The 17645-nt window shown below is 35.8% G+C and overlaps 1 long non-coding RNA gene across 1 annotated transcript in view; it reads left to right on the top strand.

Annotated features, from left to right (window-relative positions):
• LOC102148778 (uncharacterized) overlaps nt 1-15801 on the top strand; it is a 74793-nt gene extending 58992 nt beyond the window's left edge. The window contains exon 7 of the long non-coding RNA XR_011428487.1: nt 15235-15801. This is a non-coding gene — a long non-coding RNA (uncharacterized lncRNA). The remainder of the gene's footprint in view (nt 1-15234) is intronic.
• Nucleotides 15802-17645: the final 1844 nt, after the last annotated feature.

Here is a 17645-nt window from a genome sequence, read left to right as displayed (position 1 = left end):
AAAACTCCTTGCTAAACTATCTTGATTGTGCTACACTGACAGAAGAATATGGTATTAATAATGGGAATACTGGAAAACACTGCAATATCATAAAAATGAACAAAAGAAAGGTGAAGTTCATACAGAGATGTTGCAGAAAATCAGTAAATTTCACATGTGACAACTGAGGAAATTAACCACGCCCACCTTGGAAAAATGAACACAAAGTGGAAGAAAACTGTAAGCTAATACTCTAAACAGAATTAAATATGCTCAAATGAGCATTTGAGGCTTTGAGAAACCATCTTTAATCAGAAATTTGAAAATTGAAACAGACATGGACAAAAAGAGAATTGAGAAGAGAGATTGAACTCAGGAAAGAAATGGAGAAAACCTGTATTGCATAAATGAAGAACAAGTTACAATAACAAACTCAGTAAATAGTCTAATAAATTCCAAGAATAAACTTGGAGAAAAATTTATTGACACATTGAAAAGAAAAACAACTAGGCAAACAACTAAACAAATGAAAATTATGTAATCAAAAAAGAGGAAAAAATGGTCAGAGAGAAAGTAGTGAAATGGAAAGAAAGAAAAATGTAATACTATTTACATTTTCAGAGACCATGAAGAGGAAAAAATTTTGAAAAAGCAACAAGAAAATGGAATATTTAAAACCATAATGTAAGGAAACTTTTCAGAAATAGGAAAAGACCTAATCTATACATTGAATGGGTTCATCACATACCTGGGAAAATTAACCAAGAATAATAAACACTGAGACGTATCCTAGAAAAACAAATTTCCAAGATAAAATCCTTTGATCCTCCAGAAAAAATAAAAAATTTATAAAGGCAAAGTATTGGATTGGCATCAGACTTTTCAAAATCAAGACACAAAGGAAGGCAAAAATGGAGCAGTACTTAAAAGAAAAGAGCTTAGGTAAAGAATTAATTATGTGTGAACTAAGAATTTTATATTCAGCCAGGTGTCCTTCAAATAGCAAGGCTATTAAAAAAAGTTCTCAACACATGAGAGTATCAGGACTTCTAGGCTCATTGGCCCTTCTTGAGGAATCTACCCGAGGATGAGCTTCTTCCAAATAAGTGATGACTGGGAAACCTTCAGCAAAAGTACTATTGTGTTTGTTTAAAACATATAAATGTTCATCTGAGACTAAAACTAAGGTGAAGATGAGGATTAAAGGCTGATGTACAAATGTTGTAAATTGTGGCAATGTATAATGTCAATGATAAAGGTAAATAATAAAACTAGAGATAGGAGAAGTAAATGAGGAAAAGGAACACAGGTTTATTGCTGTGTAGGCAAGGGGTGGGTGTTAAAGGATGCTGAACAAAAACTGATAAATCAGAGAGTAAAATAAGAAAATAGAGAGCCAAGGGCATTAAAAACTTATAAGTAGAGAGGCAACCACTAGAATGAAAATGCAATCTTTCTAAATACACATCTTGAAGAGAGAGAAGCATAGCAAATATGCTAAAATATACGTAACTATGAAACAGTAAGAATACCTTGAGACCAAATGCAGCAATCATATCAACAAATGTGAATGGGCTTAACTGTTCTATTAAAAGGAAGAGACTTTCACTTTGGCCTCCCAAATAAGACCCAAATATATGCTGTAAAAAGAGAAAAACCAAAAATAAAATGCTTCAGAAAGGCTAAAAACAAGGGGATGATTACCCAGAATGTTGCAGGAATCCTAGAAAGAAATGAAACTATGACAATGAATCTAACTGTGTTACAAATGTATGACATAAACTCACTGTAGTGAAGGAGGTGGGGGAAAGAAGAGCTGATCTAAGCAACTTTGGAGAATGGTGTTTTGATGGGAAACTAGAAGGCTAAAACCCAAAGGAACAGTCATAAAGACTGTACTGTAGTTGGTAAATTTGTTTCTCGTGGTTATCATGGGTTAACTGTTCTGAACCTACTATACCTGTATCCTGGAGACGAATATGAAAGTAAATGGATGGTGAATGATGAGAGTCAGGATTGTCTCATGTGTTTTGTAATTTTTATTTATATATCTCTTTTCTTCCCAAAAGAACTTGGATTATTTTCTCTTTCTCTGTATTTACTATTTCCTATTTATTGAGTTTTTATTTATCTCAACTGTATCTTCTGGGACTGACAATCCAGAACTAGTCTTTTTTTTTTTTTTTTTTAAAAAAGATTGGCACCTGAGCTAACACCTGTGGCTACTGCTAATCTCCTTTTTTTCCCTTCTTCTTCTTCTTCCCAAAGCCCCCCGGTACATAGTTGTTTATTCTAGTTGTGAGTGCCACTGGTTGTGCTATGTGGGATGCCACCTTAGCATGGCTTGATGAGCAGTGTCATGTCCATGCCCAGGATCCGAACTGGTGAAACCCTGGGCTGCCTAAGTGGAGCTCTCAAACTTAAGCACTCGGCCACGGGGCCAGCCCCCAGAACCAATCTTTTATTGTTGGCTCAAGCTTTTATCTCATGGTGACATTGGGGGACATTCCACATACGGTCACCAAAGCTGAAGACTGGTTGGCCCTGTGTTGCCTGCAAAGCTGGTCTGTTTCCTCCATCTCTGCTTGGTGGTCAGCTTCTTAGAAGACCTAGACCAAGATAGAAGACTGCTTTAAGCTTCTTTTAATGTCCATTCATATGTGGGTGAATCTTGTTCCAATCTTCTCTGTTTAAAAAGTGAGCCTGGGTCCAATCCTCTATCTGATATGGAACATCTTTAGTCCTTAGCATGTTAGAGGATATGAATTCCTAGCTGTCTCTGCTTGCTTCTGGAATCAGAGCTCAGCAGGCAAGAACCTTTACTCTTGTGTTGCATTGGATTGCTGTTTCATTTCTGCTCCATGGAAATACTTATCTTTGTGTGTGTGTGTGTGTGTGTATGTGTGTGTGTATGTGGCTATTTCTTTTGAAATTTTTCAGTTTTATATTATGTACTACTGTTTCCTGTTTGGAATAGTGAGAAGTCTGAAAATATGAACTGCAGCTTGACTGAAAATTCCTCATTCCTTCTGTAGAATTTCAAATTTTTCTTTTTTTTGTATATCCTCAATTCTTATTAAATTTATTCTTAAATTTTTAATCTCTTAAAAATAATAGTGTGATCTCTTACACATTATAATTTCAAACTGGCTATTTTTTCTGCAAAGAAAAAAGATTAAATTTTTAATATATGTTATATACAATATATAGCATATAATATAATGCAGTCATGTGCCACATAATGACGTTTTGGTCAATGATGGACCACATATACAAAGGTGGTCTCTTAAGATTAGTACCATATAGCTAGGTGTGTATTGGGCTATACCATCCAGGTTTCTGTAAGTACACTCTATGATGTTTGCACAGTGCCAAAATTGCCTAACAACTCATTATTCAGAACATATTCCTGTTGTTAAGTGACACACGACTATACATATATTTTATAAATATATATTTTGTAATCAGGTACCTTAAAAAATTCTATTTTTATAATAGTTTTTAATAGTATATTTGCTAGTATTTCCATAAATAAAATTTTAACATCTGAAAATAGTGACAATTTTTCCTTTTTTTCCAAATATCTATACTTATTTTTTTGTGTAAATATATTAACTATAACTTCAAGAAGGATATTATTGTTTTATTTCTAACTTTAATAAAATAATTCAGTTAATGTTGTACAATATATCATCTTTTTATTTATAACTACTAGATTGTAGATTAATTAAAAAAGTAGTTTAAGACCTAGAACCATTAAAAAATGATTCATAACCTAAACTTCATATTTTAAGTTAACCATAAGCATTCATTTGCCACACTTGTGTTATAGAATCAAGGCTTTTTGTTTGAATACGAGCTGCTGAATAGAATTTTACATGCTTTCTTTAGCGTAAACTATACCTATAAAACATTGTCTATAATTTATGTGGTTTTTTTCAGTACCTGGGATTTTTAAAGTATTTACGAAGCAATATGATTACATAGTACTTCTGAACTTTGTGACCTTATCTCAAACCATTATAGTTTTCTGAAGTACTTTTTAATGGTTTTCACTTAATGGGTCTTTCCAAAGAATTTAACTTAATTTTCTGAGAAATAATAACTCCTTTTTGGCACATATATTTTATTGATGTTGTAGCATCTGATATACTTATGTTGTTATAGCACAGTATGCTCGGTACAAACTGGTTTGGGGACATAGAACTGTCTAAATATGAACTTACGAATTAGAACAAAAGTGGAGGAGCCCATTGAAGAGTAGACTACTATCTGCCAGCATTCATAAATCGGTGAGCAATAATTTCCTTTTAGAGAGACAGCTAAGCGGTTATTATTCCTCAAGTTGATCAAGTAGATGTCAATTAAATGTGCTTTTTCTAAATATGTATATTTGTCACCATCAAGGAAGGTCATATCATTTGGAGTGATTTGAGTTTATTTATTATTTATTTATTTATTTTTGGCTTATAAACAACAGAAATTTATTTTTATAGTGCTGGAGGCTGGGAAGTCCAAGGTGGAGGTGCAGGCACATTCAGTGACTGACGAGAGCCTTCTTCCTGTTTTTTAGTTTTTTGGAAGATTAGCCTTGAACTAACTTCATGCCACCAATCCTCCTCTTCTTGCTGAGGAAGCCAGGCCCTGAGCTAACATCCGTGCCCATCTTCCTCTAGTTTATATGTGGGACGCCTGCCAAAGCATGACTCGATGAAGAGTGTGTAGGTCTGCACCCGGGACCCAAATCGGTGAACCTTGGGCCACCGAAGCAGAACGCGCAAACTTAACCACTGCACCACCAGGCCAGCCCCCTTTTCATTCTTTTTTTATCTTTATTTTTATTTATTTTTTTATTGCAGTAATATTAGATTATAACATTATATAACTTTCAGGTGTACATCGTAACATATTTCCAATTCTGTGTAGATTACATCATGTTCAATTTCTTTCAACAATGTTTTATAGTTTTCAGGGTACAGATCTTTCACCTCGTTGGTTAAGTTTATTCCTAGGTATTTTATTCTTTGTGTTCCAATTGTAAATGGGATTGTATTCGTAATTTCTCTTTCTGCTGCTTCATTGTTAGTGTATAGAGATGCAGCTTATTTTTGTATGTTGATTTTGTATCCTGCAACTTTACCATACTCATTTATCATTTCTAAAAGTTTTTTGGTGGATTCTTTAGGGTTTTCTATACATAAAATCATGTCATCTGCAAATAGTGATAGTTTCACTTTTTCCTTTCCAATTTGGATACCTTTTACTTCTTTTTCTTGCCTGATTGCTCTGGCTAGGACTTCCAATACCATGTTAAATAAGAGTGGTGAAAGTGGGCATCCTTGTCTGGTTCCCATTCTTAGAGGGACGCTTTCAGTTTTTCTCCGTTGAGAATGACATTGGCTGTGGGTTGACCATGTATAGCCTTTATTATGTTGAGGTAGTTTTCTTCTATACCCATTTTGTTTAGAGATTTTATCATAAATGGATGCTGTATCTTGTCAAATGCTTTCTCTGCATCTATTGAAATGATAATGTGATTTTTATTCTTCATTTTGTTAATGTGGTGTATCATGTTGATTGATTTGCAGATGTCACACCATCCCTGCATCTCTGGAATGAATCCCACCTGATCAAGGTGTATGATCTTTTTAATATATTGTTGTAGTCGATTTGCTGGTATTTTGTTCAGGATTTTTGTGTCAATGTTTGTCAGTGATATTGGCCTGTAATTTTCTTTTTTTTGTGTTGTCCTTATCTGGTTTTGGTATCAGGGTAATGAAGGCTTCATAGAAGGAGTTAGGAAGACTCCCCTCCTCTTCAATTTTTTGGAAGACTTTGAGAAGGGTAGGTATTAAGTCTTCTTTGAATGTTTGGTAGAATTCACCAGGGAAGCCATCTGGTCCTGGACTTTTATTTTTTGGGAGGTTTTTGATTGCTGTTTCAATTTCCTTACTGGTGATTTGTCTATTCAAATTCTCTATTTCTTCTTGATCCAGTTTTGGCAGGTTGTATGATTCTAAGAATTTTTCCATATCTTCTAGATTATCCACTTTGTTGGTGTATAGTTTTTTGTAGTATTCTCTTATAATCTTTTGTATTTCTGAGGTGGCAGGTTGTAATTTCTCTTCTTTCACTTCTGATTTTATTTATTTGAGCCTTCTCTCTCGTTTTCTTTGTGAGTCTAGCTAAAGGTTTGTTAATTTTGTTTCTCCTTTCAAAAAACCAGATCTTCGTTTCATTGATTTTTTTCTATTTGTTTTTTTAGTCTCTCATTTATTTCTGATCTGATTATTATAATTTCCTTTCTTCTACTGATTTTGGGCTTTGTTTGTTCTTCTTTTTCCAGTTCCTTTAGGTGCACTGTTAGATTGTTTATTTGAGATTTTCCATGTTTGTTAAAGTAGGCCTGTATTGCTATAAACTTCCCTCTTAGAGCTGCTTTTGCTGTATCGCGTACGTTTTGTCATGTTGTATTTTCATTTTCATATTTATCCAGGTATTTTTTGATTTCTCTTTTGATTTCTTCATTGACCCAGTCATTATTCAGTAGCATTTTGTTTAATCTCTACATATTTATGGCTTTTCTGATTTTCTTCCTGTAGTTGATTTCTAGTTTCATACCATTGTGGTCAGAAAAGATGCTTGGTATTATTTCAATCTTCTTAAATTTATTGAGTTGCTTTGTGGCCTAATATGTGATCAATCCTGGAGAATGTTCCATATTTATTTGAAAAGAATGTGTATTCTGTTGTTTTTGGATGGAATGTTCTGTATGTATCTGTTAAGTCCATCTGGTCTAATATGTAATTTAAGGCCAATGTTTCATCATTGATCTTCTGTTTGGATGATCTATCTATTGGTGTAAGTGGAGTGTTATAATCCTTTACTATTATTGTGTTACTATTTCTCCTTTGTGTCTGTTAATAATTACTTCATATATTTAGGTGGTCCTATTTTGGGTGCATAGATATTTATAAGTTTCATATCCTCTTGTTGGATTGTTTCCCCTATTATTATGTACTGCCCTTCTTTGTCTCTTGTTATGTTTTTTGTTTTAAAGTGTATTTTGTCTGATATAAGTATTGCTATCCCAACTTTCTTTTCATTGCCGTTTGCATGGCAATTTGCATGGAGTATATTTTTCCATCCCTTCACTTTGAGTTTGTGAGTGTGTTTAAGTCTGAAGTGTGTTTCTTGTATACAACATCTATATGGGTCTTGTTTTTTTATCCCTTCAGCCACCCTATGCTTTTTGATTGGAGCATTTAGTCCATTGACATTTAAAGTAGCTATTCATAAGTATGTACATATTGCCATTTTGTTACTTTTTTTCTGGACGTTTTAGTAGTTCTTTATTCCTTTCTTCTTCTCTTTCTCTCTTTCCTAGTGGTTTTATGGTTTCCTTAAGTGTTATGTTTGGGTTCCTTTCTCTTAATTTTTTTGTGTATTTGTTACAGGTTTCTGGTTAGTGATTGCCGTGAGGTTCATATATAATAACCTACATATACAGCAATCTATGTTATGATGATGGTCTCTTTAGTTTGAGCTCTTGCTAGAAGCTCTACTCTTTTACTCCCCTCCTTCCATATTTTATGTTTTTGATATCATATCTCACCTCTTTCTTTGTGTGTGTGTGTATCCATTACCCTCTTATCATGGAAATGGTTAGTTTTAGTATTTTTGTCTTTTTACCTTCATGTTTTCTTCATAGGTGGTTGATGTGCTACCTTACTGTATATTTGCCATCACCAATGATTTTATAACTCTTTTTTGATAATTTTTCTATTCCTATTTGTGGTCTTCTCTTTCCCACTTAAGTAAGCCCCTTTAGAATTTCTTGTAGGGCTGGTTTCTTGCCCTACAAGATAACTCCTTTAGTTTTTGCGTATCTGGGAAACTCTTTATCTCTCCTTGCATTCTGAATGATAGTGTTGCTGGATAGAGTATTCTTGGCTGTAGGTTTTTTTCCTTTCAGCACTTTAAAGTTATCCTGCCACTGCCTTCTAGCCTGTAAGGTTTCTGCTGAGAAGTCAGCTGATAGCCTTATGCAGTTTCCTTTGTGTGTAAGTTGTTGCCTTTCTCTTGTAGCTTTCAAGATTCTCGCTTTATCTTTAAGTCTTGACATTTTAATTATAATGTGTCTTGATGTGGGCCTCTTTGGGTTTATCTTGTTTGGTGCTCTCTGTGTTTTCTGTGTCTGGATGTCTGTTTCCTTCCTTACGTTAGGAAAGTTTTCAGCTATTATTTCTTCAAATAGATTCTCTGCCCTTTGACTCTCTCTTTTGCTTCTGGGACACCTATCACGCAAATGTTAGTGTGCTTGATGTTGTCCCAGAGATCCCTTAGACTGTCCTCATTCTTTTTAATTCTTTTATCTGTTCAGCTTGGGTGATTTCCTCTAATCTTTCATCCAGCTCACAGATCCATTCTTCTGTATCATCTACTCTGCTATTGAGTCCCTCTAATTTATTTTTCATTTCCAGTATTGTATTCTTCATTTCTGATTGTTTTTTTTTCTATATTTTCCAGTTCTTTGCTGATGTTCTCACTGAGTTCATCCATTCTTCTCCAAAGATCTGTGAGCATCCTTATGACTTTTTGTTTGAACTCTTTGTCAGGTAGATTGTTTGTTTCTGATTCATTTAGTTCTTTTCTGGGGCTTTGTCCTGCTCCTTTACTTAGAACATGTTCCTTTGTCTCCTCAGTTTGCCTCTTTCTCTGTGCTTATATCTATGTATTAGGTAGGTCTGCTACATCTCCTGATCTTGGAGAGATGGGCTCATGTAAGAGATGCCTTATGAGGCCCAGCAGTGTGCTTCGCTCTCGTTACCAGTTCCAAATGTTCTAGGAGTGTCCCTTGTGTGGGTTACATGTGTCCTTCTGTTGTGGCAGGGTTGCTCTTGCTGCAGGTGCCTAGGGAGGCTAGGCTGTCCCCCTAGCCTGCTAGTTGTAGTGCTCAGCTGTGTGTGGCTGCTGTGGACCCTTCAGTAACTTTATTGGGTATGGAGAGCCCCAGCACCATTGGCTGCAAGGCCTAGTAGCAATTCCTGTTGCAATTTTTCTGTTAAGTGAGTAGCTTTCTAATGTGGCTGGTTGCTAGGCTACAATTGCTTACAATTGCTGTAGGCCTCTGGCATGCAAGGCTGTTGTCAGCTCTTTCAGGATTGCAGCTGTGTGGGGCTGGCTCCAGGCATGGAAGCATGCAATTGTTTCAGGCTTTAGAAGGTAGGGGCAATCCCCTATGTGCCTGCTTGAGAAGCAAAAGTCTGCTGCAGCTGACAAGCCCTACCGCCCACGGGGCCACACATACCATCAACACAGTCCTGTCCCATGCACTTGGCCTGACCCACTGAAGTAGACCCAGTTGCCCCACTGCAGAGGCCCCACACTCTCCAATGCCCCACACACTCCACCCACTGCTTCTCCCTCATGCCCTGCCGTGCAGAGGTAGACCCCCTTGCCTGGCTGCAGAGATTTCAGGTGCCCCACCTATGTGGGCCCACAAGTTGCCTTAGGCCTTGCTATTAGATGAGGCCAGTCCCTAGGGTGGTCTTCCCACTCTAGCTGAGCAGGATTAAATCTAAATTGGTGCTCTAGTGGGTGGGGCAGACCCTGGGCTAACAGGCCAGAGGAAGAACTTCAATGACATCTGCCAGTGTCTGTGTCAGTATGCCTGTACTAGGTCACAATAATGGCTGCAGCTAATGTCTCATTCTCTGGAAAGGTCTCACTTTGCACCAAGATGCACCTGGAACCTATCAGGTGAGTCTCTTTCCACAAAAGGACTCTGCACTTTTCTTTCTGGTGATTTTAGGTTGCTTTCTGAAATGGATGAATTTGTGTATGGGCTCTTTAAGAGCTGGCTTTTTTCCTCTTATGTCTGATAGCTTTTCCTATGATATTCCCTGTTGTTGTTAGTAGCCAGCAAAGCCAGATATTATGACATTCATCTTGGTTGTGCTGAGTTCAAAAGCTGCTTATAGCAGTAATGCTTCCCCACTCGGATCCCTCTCCTCCAGGGAAGGTTTCATAACAGAATTACTCCTGGCTGGCGATGAACCACCATCGCCCATGAAGATGCCTTCTTTCTCTCTAGAAAGGAATTTCTGCCTCTTCCACCTCAGTCAGTACTGTCCCTTGTTTCAGGGGTTCTTTTTATCCAGTTTTCAGTTCTGTCTCAGCAGTAATTTTTCCAAGAGTAGTTGTAAATTTGCTGCGTCTGTGGGAGGAGGTGAGTTCAGAGTCTGCGACACCACTATCTTGATGCCATCCTCTGACTTTTCAGAGCTTTCTTATTAGTGATAACAACAGTGTTGGTCACCTATAGCCACCAGCTATTTCCACTCAACTTTCCTGATGTGTCTCCAATCTCCACTGGGGAGCTTCTGTCATTTTTTTTGCTTGAGTAAATGAATTATTAATAAAATTAAATATTATATTGTATATCATCTGTGTAAATAGGAGGGCTGGGAATAGTTTTTTCTTATTCAACATACACACACGCACACACACAGACACCTTTCTCTCATACCATAACAGATGATTAATATAAATTGAAGTGGTTACTGAGGGCCTTTCTCTCCACTTGTGTCAGGTAAAGGATTTCTACTGACGCTAATGGAACTTCAGTAGGTTTATGTCAGGAAATGAATCCCAAGGGTGGCAAACTAAGTTTTTCAAAATTGTTTTTCAAAATTAAATTTTCTTTATATGAGGGGTGGATTTAAATAAATATATGAAAAAGGCGAATGATAAAGTTCTTGAATATTTAGACAGAAATCTATCTATCATTTCCTTCCTCTTAAATGAACATTCTATTAAATTTTTTTACTCATTCTTTCAAATTGCACTTTCTTTGTGGTGGTGATTAATAAATTCTTAGATAATTATTAAGCATTTATAATCTTTTCATCTACTCATCCTATTTGGACAGAGAGGGAGGCTGAAGATAGAGGGGTGTATATGGGTATATTGAAGTTATTAACAATGTTTTAGAGGTGATAAATGCTTTTGAAAAAAATAAATGGATATACATCTAGTTATTATATTTCTGTTTTGAAAATCAAATATTCTATTATTGAAAGATAATTTTATGCCTCTAATGTAGGTGTGTAATTTCCCACTTTTGAGCTAGGTAAACATGCCATGAAATGATATCTTTATCTAATAAATGCTCACATTAATAGCTATATTTATTTTAGAATCAAGCATGGTAGATTACCATGCAGAGTTCGTTTTGCATTTTTGTCAGGAGACATTATTAAACATTTGATGTGTTGTAAATTATTTATAATGCTACACTCAGCAGCATCTTGAACTACTTGCTGATCTATCTAGAAATTCCATCTCTGATGATAGTTTGCATATTCAAGAAGGGAAAAAACCTTATCGTGGTCTTTAAAAACACATATAAAGAACTGAATTTGCAAAATAGAAAGAAATCAGATTCTAATACATGTGATTGATGATAACAGAATCCAGAGAAATATTGTAACTTAAGGTGATAACAGATTCAAACATAGAAGAAACACAACAAAGCTATCTTGTGAAACCAATAGAAACAAATTTTGCCAGACAGAGATTAGCCTTGCGTTAACAAAGCTATGAAAAGAGAACATTTGGCACCTTTTAATTTTAACAGAAGAGAACATTTGGACCAAGAATGGTAATATTAAATATTTTTTATTATTAATTATTTAAACATTAGGAAGGACAGTGAATAATAACATAATCTTTCATTATTTAGCTTCTTTCTCTGCATTTATTGATGTTTTCATATTTGCCACAATTTTCTTAAGGAAATTGCCAAGCACTTTCTTTAGCTGGGCTATCTTGGCTGTAATTGATCTGTTTTCTGGTTTCCCCAATTTATAATTAATAGCATGAAAAGAAAAATCCATTTGCACTGCCCATCCCTGAGTAGCCATGGCTATATAATGCACAGTAGCAGATAAATATATCTTTACATTTCCATCCAGCAGTCCAGCAATAATGACTTAAATCTGCTGTCTGGCAGAACTCCCAAGTACTTATAAAGAGACCAAGATCTCTGAAAATGATAGGTCCTTTCCAACACACTGTGCTGAAAATCTTGTCAATTGTAAAATAATTGTTAGCCATTGTGGGGTTTGAGGCAACAGGGATTTACATGACTATGGAGATCGTTTTCTTTTTTTTTTAAGAACTGCGTAGGGTCTAGCCAACAGTTCTTGGCAGCATTTTAAACAGCATTAAGTTTCCTGGCAATGCCAAGGATCAGGTCCAGGGGAAAGTGACTTTGTCACTGTAATTATTTCCAAGCTTATTCTGTTCCAAAACAAAGCAACTTGAGGACAGGTCCCTTGTAAATCTTCTAAGAGTGCTTCACATGCAAGGTCCTTGGGTGTCTTTTCCAGACACGTATTTGGAACACTTCAGATATGGACCTTTTGATTTTTGCTAATTGGCACTATTGCTACATTCTTGGTCAAAGTCTTGAATTTTAAGATTTAGTAGTCATGAGGGAACTATGGCCTCAAATTCACTCTTCCATTGTATGAGAGATGTCAATATGTGAGCCTGTCCAAAGAATGGGTAGCAACATCAAGGACAAGAATTGCTTCATATCAGCCCCAAACAGTTGTAAATGGTTTAATTTTTATGTGTGTGCATGGGTGGAGACGAGGAAGTTCAGTCTCCACTGATCTTAACGTGTATGGGAAGAGTGACTATTCAATATGCTTAACAGCTTAATGAGTTTTGGAATGAAAGGAAGCATGTAAATCATTGCAGGTTCACTGTTTAAGCTCAGAGTTCTTATCAGATAAAACTGCCATGACCCTGGAACAAGTGACCGTAGGGACCACATCATCTCACTTTTTATGGGGTGAACTGTAAACTAATCACCTGTATAGGGTACACGGCCCACTCACCTTGAATCCCAGGAAAGGGTTTGAAAAAGAACCCAGACATTTGACAATATGTGCTGGGTGAAGACTTGTCCTCAAAACATGTTTCAAGAGGTTGTCAAATTGTATACAAAAGTGGATGTGACTCAGCTTTTATATACCAGCTCAGGCAAACTTTGTGCTTCTGTATTATACAATATGGCAGTTTTATTTGTAGAATCTGATTGAGGCGTAAGTCATTAAAGGACAAGGGAGGCGTTTACTGGAGACCTAGAATGTCAGAGCTGGAAGCAACTTTAGACATCATTGACCAATCTCTTTTCATAGGCAAATAAATTGAGACACAGAGAAATTAAGTGACTAATTGGGGTCATGGAATTAGAATTGGACCTAGAATACAGATATCCTAACTCTTGATGATATTTCACTAGGTTGGAAAAAAATCAACAGCGTTAGCATGAAAGCAGCATGAAAACAAAGACCCATATTTTTCTGTATGTAGAGCATCTTTTTAGAGTGCTTTCTCCCTCTGAATGTCACTGCAGAGGCCATCTCCCTACAGATAGTCGGGATTAGTTCCCTGTTGAGTCTATGTCTCAGTGAGTTGGGAAACACAATATTTTCAGTGAACTCTTTTTTTCTTCACATTGATGGGTTTCACTTTGTTTCTTTTTAGTACTTTATTATGGAAGGTCATCTTTCAAAACTTTCGTTTCTTTTTAGCACTAGTAGAAATAACTCTTATGAAGTAGCTAACTCGAACTCTGAGAATTATTTCTTTCAAAGGGGTTGGTTCAGCATAGAATTTACACTGTCTTATGTGTAGAATCTATTTTTTCAAAAGTTCAAGGTCTTTTTGTATCTGTCTGTTAAAATTAGTTATACACTTGGCCCTCTGAGGGCATGTATATCTTGAAGTATACAATCCGGTCTACGGACATCTGATAAGCCATAAAGCTTTGCACTCTTGAGTAATATTGCAATTATTTTCTTAATGATATCCAAATGCTTTAGAAATGCACTGTCTGATATGGCAGACACTATCTGTATGTAGATATTTAAATCAAAATTAATTAAACTGAAATAAAATTTTAAAATTTAGTTCCTCGGTCACACTAGCCACATTTCAAGTGCTTAGTAGCCACATGCGGCTATGACTACTGTATTGAACAGCGTGGATATAGGATATTTCCATTATCACAGAAAGCTCTATTGAATTGTTCCACTCTAGAAGAATTAATGGTCCATCCTAAGATCTTTGCATTCAAAATGCCTACTATAACTGAAGAATCATGTATCAATTAATAAATAATTGAGGCATGTGATTTTCTTAAATATTTCTGAGAACCATAAATTATGTTAACATTTTGCTGACCTTGTCACTTTCTAGGTGTACAATCTTGAAATATTTACACCCTTTGCTTCAATTTCTATCTTTTAAAATAGAAAACATAATATTTGATAGGATTGTTGTGAGAATGAAATAATGTAATTCAGGTAATGGGCTCAGCACACTATCTGGTGTATGTTAGGTACTCATAATCAGGAGGTCCTCAATTTGCTGCCCTTCCTCAACATAAATACACCAATACTTAGTAATTGTTAATCAAAATATTTATATTACAACACTTTTCCTTGGAAAACTCAGAAATTAAAAAAAAAAGCAATGAGGGATTCTCGATAACAGATAATGTTTATAATCTACATTTTAAAGCATTCATCATCCCTATAGGATTTTAGTAGTACCCCAGAAGTTGTATTTTTATACTTGTGTATTGCTCAGTTATTGGATCTAATTAAAGCTTATATTTGGTGAGTAGAGTATGCATGTGTGTGTGGGAGGGTGGGGAGTAAAAATCAACTTTAATGTAGATTGAGGTGTCTAAAAGTGATACATCTTTGTTGAACTATCTGTATCCAAACCAATTCCACGACAACAGTTGCTGTAGACTAAATGATTGTGTCCCTGCAAAATTCATATTTTGAAATTCTAACCCCCAATGTGATAGTATTCGGAGGCGGGGCCTTTGGAAGGTGATTAGGTCGTGAGGGAAGAGCTCTTATGAATGGAATCAGTGCTCTTATAAAGAGACCCAGAGAGCTCCTTTGCCCCTTCTGCCATGTGAGGACACAGCAATAAGACGGCCATCTATGAATTAGAAAGCGGGCCCTCACCAGGCACTGAATCTGCTGGTGCCTTGCTCTTGGACTTCCCAGCCTCCGGATCTGTGAGAAATAAATGTTTGTTGTTTAAGTCACCCAGTCTATGCTATTTTTGTTATAGCAGCCTGAACGAACTAAGATAATAGTGTAGGATTTTTGATAACTCATTTACATGTTTTCTCAAATAGCTCCTTTTGTTTTTCAGAGAACCTCTTTGTGAGAAGGCTGGTCCATACCAAGGTTCTAATCTGCAATTATCTAGAAGAACAAAGCCTGTCCAGAAGATATTGAACTTACAACAGTTGTCTACAATCATATTTTTCTAAATGAAGATTTGCCAAGTCAGCATCCAATTGCTTTCCTTTCCTTGTATTTTTCTATAGTGCTTTGGCATTTGTGAAATGCTTTTACATTCTGCATTTTATTTACCTTTACTTTTGACATAGAAATCTAGGTTGGCAGGTTTGGTTTTTATATTTCCCCAGCTCTTTAAATTTGTCTTCCCATTTTTTGTGTTCTAGTTGTTTTTATTGAGAAGCCATTTATCAGTCTAGTTGTTCCTTTGAAGGAGATATATATCCAACCCCTCCACCCTAGCTGCTTTAAAGATTTTTTCTTTGTCTTTGACTTATAGCAGTTTGACTCTGATGTGCCTAGGTGTGGTTTTCTGTGTATTGATCCTGCTTGGAAGGTTCTTGAATCTGTGACTTGTTGACTTGATTAGTTTTGGAAAATTTTGGCTATCATTTCATTAAATATTGTTTTTATTCTATCCTCTTTCTTGTTTCCTCTCCTGGGATTCCAAATAGATTTCCCATATGTGCTATATGTATTTTTCTGATTTTTCCACCTTTTATTTTCTCTCTGTGATTTAATCTGGATATTTTCTAATAACATTTTTTAAAGACTTTTTTTTTTTGGAAGCAGTTTTAGATTTACAATAAAATTGAGAGGAAGGTACAGAGATCTCCCACATAGTCTCTGACTGCACACACGCATAGCCTCCATCATTATCAACATCACTCACCAGAGTCATTTGTTACCGAGGATGAACCTACATTGATACATCATAATCATCCAAAGTCCATAGTTTACCTTAGGGTTCGCTCTTGGTGTTGTACATTCCATGGGTTTGGACAAATGTATAATGACATATATCCATCATTATAATATCATACGGAGTATTTTCATTGCCTTAAAAATCTTATGTGCTCTATCCATTCATCCTTTCCCTCACCTCACCCCAGGAAACCACTGATATTTTTACCATCTCAGTAGCTATACCTTTTCCTGAATGTCATATAGTTGGAATCATATGATATGTACCTTTCTTGGATTGAATTCTTTCATTTAGTAATATGCATTTAAGATTCCTCTGTATCTTTTCACGGCTTGATAGTTCATTTCTTCTCAGCGCTGAATAATGTTCCATTGTCTGGATGTACCATAGTATATTTATCCATTCATCTACTGAAGAATATCTGGGTTGTTTCCAAGTTTTGGCAATTATGAACAGAGCTCCTATAAACATCCGTATGCAGGTTTTTGAGTGGACATAACTTTTCAACTCCTTTGCGTAAATACCAAGGAGCAGTATAGTTGCTGGATTGTGTGATAAGAATAAGTTTAGTTTTGCAAAAACCACCAAATTGTCTTCCAAAGTAGTTGTACCAATTTGCATTTCCACCAGCAATGAATGAGTGTTCCTATTGCTCCGTGTCCTCACCAACGTTTGGTCTTGTCACTATTCTGGATTTTGGCCATTCTAAGAAGTGTGTAGTGGTATCTCATTATTTTAATTTACATTTCTCTGATGACATATGATGTGGAGTGTTTTTTCATATTTGCCATCTGTATATCTTATTTGCTGAGGTGTCTGTTAAGGTCTTTGACCCATTTTTTAATCAAGTTGTTTGTTTTTTTCTGAGTTTTAAGAATTCTTCATATATTTTAGACAACAGTCCTTTATCAGATTTGTCTTTTGCAGGTATTTCCTCCCAGCCTGTGGCTTGCCATCTCATTCTCTTGATGTTGTCTTTTGCAGAGCAGAAGTTTTTAATTTAAACAAAGTCTAGCATATCAATTATCTCTTTCATGGATTGTGTCTTTGTATCTAAAAAGTCATTGGCAAACCCAAGGTCATCTAGGTTTTCTCCTATGTTATCTTTTAGGAGTTTTATAGTTTTGTGTTTTACATTTAGATCTACAATTCATTTTGTCTGTGAATCCATTAATTTTTGTGAAGGGTGTTAAGATCTGTGTTTGGATTCATTTTTCTTCATGTAAATGTCCAGTTGTTCCCACACCATTTGTTGACGAGACTAGCTTTTCTCCATTGTATTGCCTTTGCTCCTTTGTCAAAGACAAGTTGATATTGTTTGTGGAGGTCTATTTCTGTGCTCTCTGTTCTATTTCATTGATCCATTTGTTCTTTTGCCAATACCACATTGTCTTGATTACTGTAGCTTTATAATAAGTCTTGAAGTTGGGTAGCACCAGTCCTCCAAGTTTGTTCTTTTCCTTCAATATTGTGTTGGTAATTCTGGCTCTTTTTCCTCTCCCTATAAACTTCAGAACCAATTTGTTGATATCCATAAAATAATTTGCTGGGTTTTG

This window comes from Equus caballus, chromosome 18 (genome assembly GCF_041296265.1).
Source record: "Equus caballus isolate H_3958 breed thoroughbred chromosome 18, TB-T2T, whole genome shotgun sequence".
Lineage (NCBI taxonomy): Eukaryota > Metazoa > Chordata > Mammalia > Perissodactyla > Equidae > Equus > Equus caballus.
Note: the sequence above shows the minus strand (reverse complement) of the source record. Positions and strands in the feature narration are given on the sequence as shown.